General features: G+C 44.6%; 1 protein-coding gene across 2 annotated transcripts in view; it reads right to left on the reverse strand.

The window, feature by feature from the left end:
* TMTC2 (transmembrane O-mannosyltransferase targeting cadherins 2) overlaps positions 1-13,352 on the reverse strand; it is a 383,570-nt gene that overhangs the window by 288,683 nt on the left and 81,535 nt on the right. Inside the window, exon 1 of one of the 2 annotated variants that reach the window (XM_075012200.1) lies at positions 849-920. The exons of the other annotated variant lie outside the window; for it this stretch is intronic. The gene's annotated coding sequence lies outside the window, so the exon portion shown is untranslated. Of the gene's footprint in view, positions 1-848; positions 921-13,352 lie in introns of those variants that run through there. 2 annotated transcript variants of the gene reach the window in all.

Here is a 13,352-nt window from a genome sequence, read left to right on the forward strand (position 1 = left end):
ATACAAAAAAAAAAAAAAAATACAGCCTTAAACCATATGTAAGACAGCGTATTGCACTCTGTTGTAAGACTGTAATTTGCAAATTCCAAGAAAAAATCCTCTTCCAGGTGAGCATTCTCTTCTTGCAACTAATAAACAGGCTGACTAATGACTAAAGGATTTTCTTTGCCCTCCAACTGGCATCCTGTTTACTGTGACAAATACATAACTAAAGAATCAAATGGCCTTGTCAGATTCCTAACATAACAAAACAGGGATCAAATACAGTACAGGATGTACTTCTCAAGTCTGGAACTCTGTCATCCAGCAACATCCACGGCCTGGCAGCAACTCCTTGCGATGCTCATCAACTCCTACTTTTGTGCCCTCCCAGAGCTTCCTAAGCATCAAAAATGGGCTGATTTGCAGCATTTCAGCTCAGGGAAGGAGGAGCAGAAACAGACTCACTCAGGAGGAGGGGGTAGGGAAGAAGCAGGGCAAGGGTGGAACAAGAAGAGGAGAGGAGTGCAGGTGGGGTCTTGGTGTAAGGGGTGGAGTGAGGACAGGGCTTGGAACAGAAAGGAGGGCTGAGCATTCCCTCTCCTCGAGTTAACTGGATGTCTGTTTATAATGGGTGGGGACAAGTTCTCCATGGTCAGGCAAAGGCCAGTTCTAGGTCTAATTTCTGTGCTGTATTCAGCACTAATTCACCCCAGCTACATCTTCTAAAGAGAGGAGCAAGCAGTGGCAGTGCTAAGCATTAGCATGTGTCAATATTAATACAGCGAAAGACAAAATGATTGAAGGAATTAGAAAAAGGGCACATCAGCACACACATTGTAGGAGTTTTACAATAGAGGATCATCTACCTTGAAGAAGCAAAACAATCAAATCCTTAAGTTTTTTTGCCCAAAGTGACAGTAAAAAGTTTTCGTAAGACCTTGAAAGAGAGAGAAAACAGTGATTTAGATAGTGCACTTAATTCCCTGTTTCAAGCTTCACAAGAAAGGAGGTGTTAGCATTTCGGGTGAGATGGTGATGGCACATGCAAATATTTTCCACAAAGATCTCAGCTTGCAGCATTAGTGTGTCTATTCACAAGGATGACCTCTGAAATTTAACACCAGGCATGGCACTGATCTACATTGCAAATGTGGTGAAAAAAAAATGCAGATACAGATTCGGTTCATAAATTTGCAGGTAGTTACAAATGAGAGATTATCCCCAGAGCAATATTCACTGCAAATGAAACTGCTCTCTACTGGCATTGTAAGACCAAAAAAATATTGACTACTGGTGCAGAGGACCCACCATCTGGTATGAAGGAGTTGGAGGTGTTTATACAGGTCTGAGTTTATGCACGAACTGCCAGTATCACTTAATGATGTTTGACAACATTGAGGAAATAATTTACCTCAATAATATCATTTGGACACTAGAAGGAGTTACTGTCCCAGGTTCCAGCTACTTAGAAGAAAGGATACCACACATTGTGGCCAGCCTTAATGCTTGACATACTGATGTCATACTGATGTCAATGATGAGTCTGAGATCTCTGGATTTGAAGCATCTGAAAACCAAAAAAATTGCTAATGAGTTAATGGAGTATGCCAGAAGTTCATCCTATGCTGGTGTGAATGAGCTGGCCAAGGATTCGGAAAAGGAAAATTTACTAGAGTGGACAAAGTGGACAAAGATGCATCAATTGCTAATCAAATGAGGGATGAAGGAATTGTGCAAATGGTACACCAGGGAAAAAATAAAAATAATGAAGATGCCAGTGATGGCAATAATGAAGAGGAAGTTACACAAAAACAATGCCATCGATAAATGCATTCAGTTAGTAACAAATTTAACTCAAGGGCTAGAGCAAAAACATCACTTTTGATTAAGAGGTCACCTCTGTCTACATCAGAGAAAAACGCAAAGAAAAACCAAACTATATTAGACAAGCCAACCTGGAAGACTGGTTAAAGGTAGTGAAGCAGAGCAGTGAGCAGAACTGTAAAGTCACAAGTCTTGTTGTGTCCACTTAATCTACCCTGATATTCCTACAGCAGAGACCACAGATGTACCCTGACTTAGGAGTTATTGTCACGTCACTGGACGTGGAATTCAGGCATCATTTTAGATGTGTGAATTATAAATTTACCTGTACTTTATAACCTATTTCTTTTTCATTGCATTTTATGCATTTATGCTTTAGGCACAACTACTTTTTCCTCATGCCATTACCGTAAATTGTGTATCTCTAACACTCACATTGAAAGCTCTCTCTAATTTTGTCACTTCCACCAAGATACAAACAGGAGACCCATAGGCACAGGCAGTAGGAGTACTGGGGGTGTTGCAGTAGTCTCAATGCTTCGCACTGGCCCAACCACCGACCCCTCACCTGAGCTCCGGGCTGGTGGTCCCAAATCCCAGCCACCCCATGGGACCCAGCTGGCAGCTCCAGGGTGCCTACGGGACCCAGCTGCCAATAGCTGGTCCCAGCCAGCAGCCCTAGCTCTCTGCTATCAGTGGCATGTGCCAGCTGCTGGTTTCTCTGCAGCTAGTGTCTCAGCTACTACCTACAGGGCTCTGCTCCTGGCTCATCTGGGGCTCTGCAGCTGTCCCAGTACAGTCAGGGGCAGTGATGGGTGGCAAAAAAAGGGGGTAGGGGCTGTGGCCCTGGGCAGCTGCAGAGGGGCCAGGTGCTGGAAGCTGGGACCAGTGTCTAAACCCTGCCACCAGAAGCTGGGGCCTCTGGCTGAGAACCATGGGCAGCTACAGAGGGGCTGGTGGTGCCCCCAAGTGGCAGGCGACTAACCATGTGGGCATGTTGGGCACAAAGTCTGGAGATACTGTAGCACACCCTCCCTCCCCTACTTCCCATGCCCATGGAGAGGTGTTGGCTGCCTGCATTGACCGTCACTGATTCAGAAACTTCTCTTGTTCATGTTCCAAGGGTTCCAGACTAGAGAGATTCAACCTGTGTAGAGCCTCTAAGACTGGAACACTTGAGTTATGTACCAGCCTGACAGCTGGACCCCATTTGAAAATCAGCAGTAACCAATCAGACAGCAGCAGCAGACAAAAGAAAAAAAAAGGCAGGAGGGAGGGGCAAATATTGTGCTGTGCCTGTATTGCATCTTACAGGTAGGCACATATGGGCTATCTGTTCCCACCTCTTCACCCAGGCTCAGGGCAGCCACTTACAGAAAAATGCTGGGGCTGCAAACCCAAGGCTGATGGAGCCAGAGGAGAAGGAGCAGTGTGGGGGTCTGTGGTGTCTTTCAACCCTTCCCCATCTCAAGAAGCAGACACTTTTTTTTTTAAACCTCCCACTGTGCCAAGAAGGGATAGCGCTGTTAGAAAGGCCAGGTTCAGCTCCTAGGCATTTCCATCAATAATGCAACCAATCAGCTCTAGCTCCCAGCCAGTAACGTGGGACTCTCTCACCCCACCTGCTGGGTGCCTGTAAAGCCAGTTCCTCCCCTCTCGCAAGCAGAGTCTTAGATAGAAACAGCATGCTAAATAACAGTAGCCTAACAAATTAACACAGTGGCACATGTAATGTGTCTAAACCCCCATCAAGCAAGACACTGTCCCTAGCGTCCACTAAGTCAAGTCCCATGCTTAGAGCCTAATCTGCACACCACCCACATATGGTGTGCCTCCACCTCAGTTCTCCACTCACAGTCCAGTCCAGTCCATGCCAATCCAGGGTTCACAGGTACAGCAGCATGAAGACTCTTCCTGCACCAGGGCAGGATCACCCATCAGCTGCCCCTTGCCCTCTGCCAGCCACTTGTCTGCTGCGTTGTAGGTTTCGCTCCAGGCAAAACCCTGTGACTTCAGCTCTCTGGCTTCAGCTGCCAGAGATTCCGGCTCTCGGTAATTTCACGTCTTCATGGCTTCAGCTCTGGGCCTAGCCACAACAATCTGAGTGTTCACTTGGGTGGAGTCTCACAAAATAACTACAGACCCCACAGTTGGTTTGGGCTTTAGTTCTATCTTTGAACAATGGGGAGCACGACTAGTCAAAACCAGACTTATGGCTGCAAAGCACAAAGGCTTCCAGCTGGTTCAACCAGTATGCTCTCCCCACTTGTTTGCCAGAGCTTTACTTAGGAGAGGGTTGTGTGATCCACATCTTAAACAATGAAGACAGCCCTGTACCTCTGCAATAATTTCAAGCATTAGTGATATTTCACAATTCCTACACTGTGTGATAGCTGAGTTTGACTGTAAACCAACAAGTTGTTTACAGCAGGCAAAACACCACTGCTTCACCTACTAACCAGCAGCTCTTCCAAAACAAAGCAATTATTTACATATACATGCCATACAACTGTTCCTATTTCCATGTGAATGATCTCCAAAGAACACATTCCTCAAATTCCTTCAGGAGGATTGAGCTCCTTCTGCCACATGCCTTACACTTGCAAATTCATGTCAGTGCTGAAAAGGAAGCTCAGCTACTTCTGAAACCTGGCCTGGAGAGTCGACTGCTGGATCTGGAGCTTGAACTCTGCTTTGTTCAGTTATGAACATTTTAGAGATCTGGACAAGCTCCATTCCCAAGGTGTTCATAATTGTGAGGTTTTCTACTTTAGTTATATTTGATCGGCTAGAATAATTGGCAAGCAGGGCAGCTTCTCTGCTCAGCTGACCAGATATTTTAGCACTGACTGATAGGCTCCCAAGTAATAAGGCCCAGAGCTCCCAATTAAAAAGGGACTGTGCAGTCCTCTTCACTCAAGACCTATGGTCTCACCAGAAAAGGCTGTAGAAAAAATTCCGTAAATCTAAGACCCCACATGATGTACTTCCTTGACCAAGAAAAATTCTCTCCACCTAATAAATAGGTCTATAACTCAAGTTGAACTGATTTAGGGGATGAGTTCTTATGGATTTGTTCAACTTCTGCATACATATATAGCCTGATCTCCCAGCAAACTGAAGCCCTTAACACCTCAGACCTTACCCCTTTCTTTCTCTCTTTTTGCCTTACTTCAGAAGACAATAGAAAGTGATTCATACAGAAGTGTTCCTGAAACTATGATGCAATAGTAACTTAGTCTCAGAGTTTTTCCAAAGGTTTGCAGGGAGGTCACCAAAAGAAAGTGAAGAGGGTTAGGAGGCTCTAATTAAAACCATCCAAGTGAAACAAAAAAGGAAAGAAGGCACAGAATTAGTGAAAATACACACAGTAATACCTCGATTTATGCAGAGGTTGCATCCTGGGCAGCCACTGTGTAAATAAAATTTGGCTTAAATTGGGGGGTGTTGGGGGAGATCCCCAGAATTCCTCTGGTTGGTGGAGCAGGCAGCTGGAACCTCTGCAGAGCTCCCCCAGCTGGAGGAAGCTGGGGAGCAGCAGCACCCCACCTCTGTTCCAGCCACTTGCTTCCCCTGGTGGAGCTGGGGGCTGGAGGGAGGGGGGCCATTAATGAGTTAATGTGAGTTAAGCACAGATTGAAATTGCGCTTCTCTATGGTTTACTAGTATCAGAGAGGTAGCCGTGTTAGTCTGTATCTTCGACAACAACACGAAGTCTTGTGGCACCTTAGGGACGAAGGGATATTTTGGAGCATGAGCTTTCACGGGTAAAGACCCACTTCGTCAGATGCATCTGACGAAGAGGGTCTTTACCTGTGAAAGCTCATGCTCCAAAATATCCCTTCGTCCATAAGGTGCCACAAGACTTCGTGTTGTTCTCTATGGTTTACTGTATTTCAAATCATTCCTTCTCACATTCACCCAAGCATATCAGAGAGAGAGAGAGTGTGTACACAATACAGATGCAGATATGATATTATAAAATTGGCCAAGGGCAAATTAATTTCATACTATAAAGTATTGGACATGGGCCACTGCTACAGGCAAGACTGGCTAATTGATCTCTCAGTCTGTTCTAGAGTAATAATTCCACAGTAGGTGACTAGAAATTTAGCTCAGAAATCTATCAGCAAGATTCATACTTTTAATTGAGTCCACACTAATGATAGCAACATGGGAGAGTGGGGTGGGGAGCCTGGGGGGGAGGGAAATCAAAGCTTTAACAAGAGACAATTATATATTGATCATCGATGAGTCTCCTCCATAGCTGACGCCAAACTTTAGTCTCAAGCTCTGAAATCAAATGCCTGTTAGTTTCCCTATCTTACATTTATTAGAAACACAATAGGGACTATTAATCAAAATGCCCTTCAGTGCTTGTGCTTCTGACTTAATAGCCCTTTATTCAATTCTCTCATTAGTGTGTTTTGAACTGACAGCTATGATTACAAAGAATTAACACTGCACTTGACTGACACCACCCAGGACACAAAATCTGTTTCTTTCATGTGTCGTCTAGGCGTGTACACACACACACACACACAGCAATATTTGAGTTCTTATTAAAATGAAGGTGTTTAGGCCTCAACAAGTCCTGACTATAAAATACATACTAACTAATATAGTAAACACTCAAAATTATAGCAAACAATTTTTTCCATTGATCTACTCTGGACCACCCATGTGGTCTTTGGACAAGGTCCTGCTTTCAAGAGAACACAGCTAGGAAGAGCACCCTAATTAGCATCACACAGGCCCAAGCTTAAACAGAAAGACAAGAGTCAACAGACTGAAGAGGAGGTCAAGCTATCAAAAGCCTCTGGGACAATACACATAGTAACCATGCAAAGCATGGAAGCATCTCATCCATGTAGACAGCAAGCCACACAAAGAACCCAAAGCTCTCCTCCTCTCTCACTTCTACTCTCCCTCCCTTTTCAGAGCAGGGAAACCAAATGGCTCACTTGTCGGTGTAGTGCCATCACTAATTAGCAGTTATTCTTTTCTGAATACAACAAATAAAGAGAGAGGCCAACCCTGTCTCAATGGCAACCAGCAAAAAATAATTATATACATAAAATGGAGGATCTAATTAGCAGCAGAGAGTATTAAGACTGGCAGCAACATTCTCCCACAACATCCTGGCATCTCCCACCAGAAAGGAATAAAGAAGCTCCATTGTAGGAGAATCTAATCATCGGTAAAGCCATCAGCTGCTCTAGACTGTTTGTTAATGGTGGGGACAGGGGACAGTGGAAGTGGTGTTTTGTTTTTTTATAAAAAGATCCAACTTCTATAACAAACCAAAAAAAAGCTCCCCTACTATTGCTGTATGTAAGGCAAGCAGGAAATAAAGGTAAACACGAGCAAACAAGGAGGCTTAGAGAGCAGAGAGGGAAACACAGAAAAGTTAAGGACATAGGTATGGGGATGATGAGCAAGAGAGAAGTAAGGCAGCAGGAGACCAAAGGGAAAGAAAGAAGAAACACAAAGGGATGGAAGAATAGCCACAGTGAATAACTGAAACTGATGGCAGTCGGGTGGGAGGGGAGGGCAGGGTGCACTTGGGATGTTTATCATCCTCTTGATCAACAAAAAGTTTTGCCAACAGAAGTGTTAGCACAGAGTCTATACACAAAGCCTAAACTGAAAGGGACCAAAATAGAATGCTGTAATTACTACATGATTCCTGTCTTTTCCTCCCTGCAGAAAATGGATTTTTTTCCTTTTTCCATTTTCCTTCCCAAACTGGACAGTTTGTGACCTGGCAAATCATGACTGTCTGGAATTTGATAATATTCCCAGTACAGAGTAATCAAGACCTATAAGCTAGATGGATGCATTACAGCCAAGCAGGATTCAATCTGTGTGGAGCTGGCAATGGTTTGTCTGCCTCTCCCACACTGTTCAATGGTCCATTGAGGATACGAACAGATGCTAAAAATCATACAAGAGTGAAATCAAAACTTTAAAAGAGCAAAAACAGAATGTGATTGAATCAAGTTGCGAACCAGAGTGAAGACAGCCTTATTAAGATGATCTAAAGGGGAAAAATTAACTTAAAGTGATTTTTTATAAAAATAATTCTTTGAGGCTCATTTGCAGTATCGGCACCACAAAGAGGATCTCCAACTTCTAAATAAGGTTTTCAAATCAATGCAAAGTCATCCTTCCAGGCAATTTGCTGAGCTATCCTATTCGCAATGTGCCAGATGTGTAATCACACTGCATAGTGCACAACTGGAAGGCACTCTGGGCAAGTCTACACAGGTGCAATTACACACCTGTGCCCTGTGTTGCTGATTCGAGATAGTGTGGCTTTGAGTACAGGACTATAAAATTGTAGCTGTTCAGACTCAAGCTGGAGTCCAGACTCTGGAATTCCTTGGTGGAACAGGGGAGGGAGGGGTGAACCCCAAAGCCCGGGGCCTGGTTTGAGCGCTAATACTGTAATTTTGCAACAACATAACTTGAGCCCTGTGAGCCTGAGCTACCTGGCAAGAGCCAATCACAGGTGATTCACTGAAGTACAGACATACTCTCCCAGGCTATGGTGATAAGTGTAGTATAAATCCAATCTAGAACAGAACATTTACTCTTTAGAATATTGTATTGCTGCAGGCACTCCAATATATGTTGCCAATGCTCACTTCCTCCACAAAGAGCTCATCTCCCAAGTCCCAGGGACAGAGAGTCACATTCTAATACGCAAAAAAACACTCTTACAGAGTTATCCCTTTAACAAATTCTGAGTGTGATGGATGAGGGGAAGGAGATTGCTAAATTGTATTTATAATCTTGTTTTGAAGGTTCACTTTGCTATGACCTTTGTTTTTTTAAGCTACCACTAGAATATATTCAGCAGGACACATTTACAGTGAGGTGCATGGGAGTCTGGCCATACAACTCATCAGTGGCTCAATTTACAAGCATCCTTCAATAATTTAAGCAATTTCTCTTTCTTTCCCTCATGCCCAACAGTGTGTGAATTTGGTTACTGTGTTATTAAAAACGATAAACCCTAGCAGCAAAGGACACATCAAGGCACAACGCATGCAGGTGCTATAAGTGTCAAAGCTTTGCCAATACGCCTCATTCCTGATCTCCAATTACCATTCTATTTCAGTCTTAAACCTCTATGGAGGAAAGGCTGCCAATACTGTGATAATATGGGATGTTTTTCTAATGTGGACAAATGCCCACTAGGGAATAGGATGAATCCAATAAACTCAGCTTCACTTGTGATCCAAGCCAGAATACACATCTTTAAAATAAAATAAATAAAATAAAAAGGCAGCTGTTCTATTGTTAAAAACTAGATAGAGAGCAAGAACATTCTTTGTCCTAACCCTCTGCTGAAATTGGGCACAAATGTGAGCTCAGGTTGCTGGGAAGGATTTGTTTTCCTTTTTTTACGTAATGCTAATAAAGTATTAGCCTTTAGGATTGTACAGGAAGCTAAACTGTACTTCTTTTATCTTCAGAAAGATTTCTACACACAATTACAGAAATAATCAAACACCAGAGATAAGACCAGATCATGATCTTTTAGGAACAACACTTCTTGAGATAAAAATCATTCCACAGTGGTTTAGCAGAAAAGGGAGAGCTGGGGTGTGTGTGTTTTCTCCTTCCTTTTTTCTCTTCTCTCCCCGTTACATATTGAATTTTGTTTTATGACTCCTGATCTAAAAAAGCATTTTCACACATGCTTAGCTTCAGGCTCCTGAGCAGCTCCATTAAGTGCAGGCTTAAGTGCTCTCATGGATCAGTAAAAAGATTCAGAGACAAAGCAAATGGGAGGAGCAAATGGTCAGTTTTCACAGGGGAGACTGGTACATCATAGGGTCTCCCAAAGACAAGTACCACTGCTCTTCAATATATTCACAAATCACCTGGAAGAAGGAGTAAATAGGGAGGTGGCAAAGTTTGCAGATGGTTCTAAATTATTCAAAATAGTTCAATCCAAAGCAGACTGCAAAGAATTATAAAGGAATCTCACAAATCTTAGTGGCTGAGAAACAAAATAGCAAATGAAACACAATGTTGATAAATGTAAAGTAATGCACACTGCAAAAAAATAATCCTGACTATATATTCTAAATGAGGCAGTCCAAATTAGCTGTTGCCACTCAAAGAAATCTTGGAATCATTGTGGATAGTCCTCTGAAAAATATCCATGGGATGTACACGTAACACACACATCTATGCGTGGTTAACTGTGGTACCTAGACCACTTCATAGAGAAAGAATAAGTATGTTCTACAGCCTAAACTGACCTCAAGCTGTAGCAGCACCTACACTAAGCTCCAGCAGTCCCAGGTTCAAATCTACCTCTGAGCAGTTACATACAAGCAGTTAAAATAAAAACTAATAATGCTAGGAACCATTAGAAAAGAGACAAAATATCATAATGCCAGAAAATAAATCCATGATCATGCCACACCTTGAACACTGCATGCAGCTAGTTGCCTTATCTCCAAAAGAGGTACATTGGAACTGGAAAAGGTACAGAAAAGGACAAACACAACTGAGTAAAGGTAAGGAACAGCTTCCAGGAGGAAAAAGACAACAAGAAGTCCTGTAGCACCTCATAGGCTAACAGATATTTTGAAGCATTAGCTTTTGTGGGCAGAGACCCCACTTCATCAGATGCATGTCTTTTCCCACAAAAGCTTATGCTTCAAAATATCTTAATCTATCAGGTGCCACAGGACTTTTGTTCTCGAAGATACAGGCTAACACAGCTACCTCTGTGATACTTAAAGATAATTACACTTGGAAGAGAGATGGTTAAGAGGGAATATGGTAGAGATCTATGAAATCATGAATGGAATACACAAAGTAAATAGGGATGTGTTATTTAGCCTTTCACATTACACAAGAAGGAAGAGTTAACTGATGGAATTAACAGGTATTGGGTTTAAAACACCCACACCCATAAGGAAGCACTTCTTCATGCAATGCACAGTCAACCTGTGCAACTTTTTAGTAGATGTTGTTGTGAAGGCCAAAACAACCAAAAACAACCAAACAGGGAAGAATAATAAGAAGCTTTCAAGCTTACAGATTCGTTTGTTTTCAACAACATCTTCACAAGAAAGAGAAGAGAAACTGAAAATAAGCAGTGGAATTAGCTCCCTTGTATTTCTAAGACTTGGAAGGACACAAGAAAAATGGTTTTGCAGGCCCAAAAGATACTTCTGGCTAGCTTCTCTTCTACAACTGGCAGTCACTCTAGTTCACCACACTGTCATGAACCCCTTATGCATCATCAGCAAATAAAGTATTTAAATGAGGAGGTTTTAAATGTTTTTAAGTCTAAGGTATTTTATCCCATTTGGCCCAAAAGTCATCTTCCTACTGAGTTAAGATGACAAAATTTAAAAAAAAAATCTTGCAAGATGACAACAAAAATAGTCTTTTAGCTAGGTATTGCAGGTGGCACACATTAAGGGTGCTGCTAATGTAAAAAATTAAATTTTCAATGTTAGAATTATACTTCACTCCAAGAATAATACGATGAACTATAGGCATTAGCAAACATTTTGTGTAAGAGACTTCCTGCAAAGTTGTAGCAAGGAGGATAAAGTTCCACAGAATAGTGATATTCCTTGGCCCCTGGGATATGACTTTTCATCGAGATGGAGAACAACACTACCCATGCACATTAACACCAAAAAAAATGCAGCTACAGCATTGCCAACTGTAAGTGTTCAAACAGTCAAAACTGGCACATTTCCAGAACTCTATCTGTATCTATATATTGTTTTATTTTATTTTACAGTGCATCTGTTGGTGCTACGATTGTTCAAGAACCTCTTAAATTGTAAGAGCTACGAGCACAAAATTTGGCATGCAGTTTCCTTCCTCTTACCCTAACTTACACCAAGGTCAGGATTGGTTGAGCCTAGAAAGGGGGAAATACCTGAAACCCCAAGATTTCCCAGAACACAGGAAAAAGGGGGCAGAAGGAGGAGGGAGGTGAAATGGAGGGGCACAGGCAGGGTAGAACACGATAGAGTGACCACTGGGGGCAGCTGCAGCACTAAGAGAGAGGCCAGCAGGGCTGGGGCTCCCTTCCACAACGACTGGGAAAGTGACTCCTCTGCTCCAAATCCAGGGGTTTGCCGACCCTTGTGGAGAGCTGCAGACCACAGAGGGGGCTGTGGGAGGGGGGCAGCCCCCAGACATCCTGTAGGCCAAGTGAGAGGATGCCCCAGACAGACAGCACACTCTGTGGAGGTGATTGGAAGGGGCAGCTGGAGAAAAAGAAGCCTGCCCTGCCTAGTGTATAGACTGCAGAGAGGTAGCTGGAGAGGGTGTAGCTCACACCACATAGAACTGGAAGAGACCTTGGGAGGTCATTGAGTCCAGTCCCCTGCCCTCTTGGCAGGACCAAGCACCATTCCTTGACAGATTTTTTTCCCCTGTTTATTTGCCCCAAACCTCTCATCCCCTCAGGGACTGGGCTCACAACCCTGGGATTAGCAGGCCAATATTGCAAACCACTGAGCTATCCCTCCCTGGAGCTTGGTTCCCTTCCAAGACCAGACAGCCTGTAGGCTGTGGAGAGCCAGCTGAAAGCAGAGCAGGCCCCAGACAACCTGTAGGCCATGAGAGGTAGTGCTGCAGGCCAGGGGCAGCCCCCTGGAACTTTCCCTACCCAGACAGCCTGTGGGCTGAAGGGGGTGCTGCTGGAGATGGGGACAGAGGCAGCCAACAGAGCCTGCCCCCCCACCCCCTGCAAACAGCCTGCAGACCATGAGGGGAAGCTGCAGGTTCAGCAGTCCCCTAAAACCTGCCCCCCTCCCAGACAGCCTGCACACTGTGGGAGGACACTGGAGAGGCACAGCCCCCACACCACAGCCTGGCTCCCTCCCTCCCACACAGGCAGTCTCCAGGCCAAATCAGGGCCACTGGAAACTGAGGGCAGCTCCCATTCAAGAGCCTATAGACCATCATGGGTAGTGGGGGGAGACCTCCAGGAGGGAAGGGCAGCCTCGAGAGCCTGATCACACCTTCAGACAGCTTGTAGGCTCCAGGGGGCAATGAAGGTGGAAGGCAGGCCCCGGAGCCTGGCCAGCCCCTTGAGCACTCCACCAAATAGGCTGCGGGATGGAGGGGAGCATGGGAGGCTGGCAGTAGCCCCCAAACTGCTGACTCCCCAAAACCAGTGCGAGGCTGGGGGGGGGGGGCGCAGTAGATGGCAGCCAGAGTCAGCCTGCAGAGTGCTGCCCGCTCCCAACAGGCTGCAGGACAGGGCACCCATTACTCCAAGCAATGACCCCTGAAGAAGCTGCAGACCTGTGGGGCAGCAGCAGACTGGGGACTACCCACAGAGTGCTGCCTGCCCCCCATAGGTTGCAGGCCAGGGGGAGTAGCCAGCAACCAGGGCCACCTCTCACAGCCCCAGTCCCCACCCAACAGACACGCAGCCCCAGATCCCTCCCTCCCAGGAGGGAGTTGCTGCACTAGGAGCACAGCCCTGTCCCACTCAGGAGGAGCCACTGACCAGAAAGCGCTGGATTGATCCCTGGGGAGTA

Source organism: Carettochelys insculpta, chromosome 1 (assembly GCF_033958435.1).
Source record: "Carettochelys insculpta isolate YL-2023 chromosome 1, ASM3395843v1, whole genome shotgun sequence".
NCBI classification, from domain to species: domain Eukaryota; kingdom Metazoa; phylum Chordata; order Testudines; family Carettochelyidae; genus Carettochelys; species Carettochelys insculpta.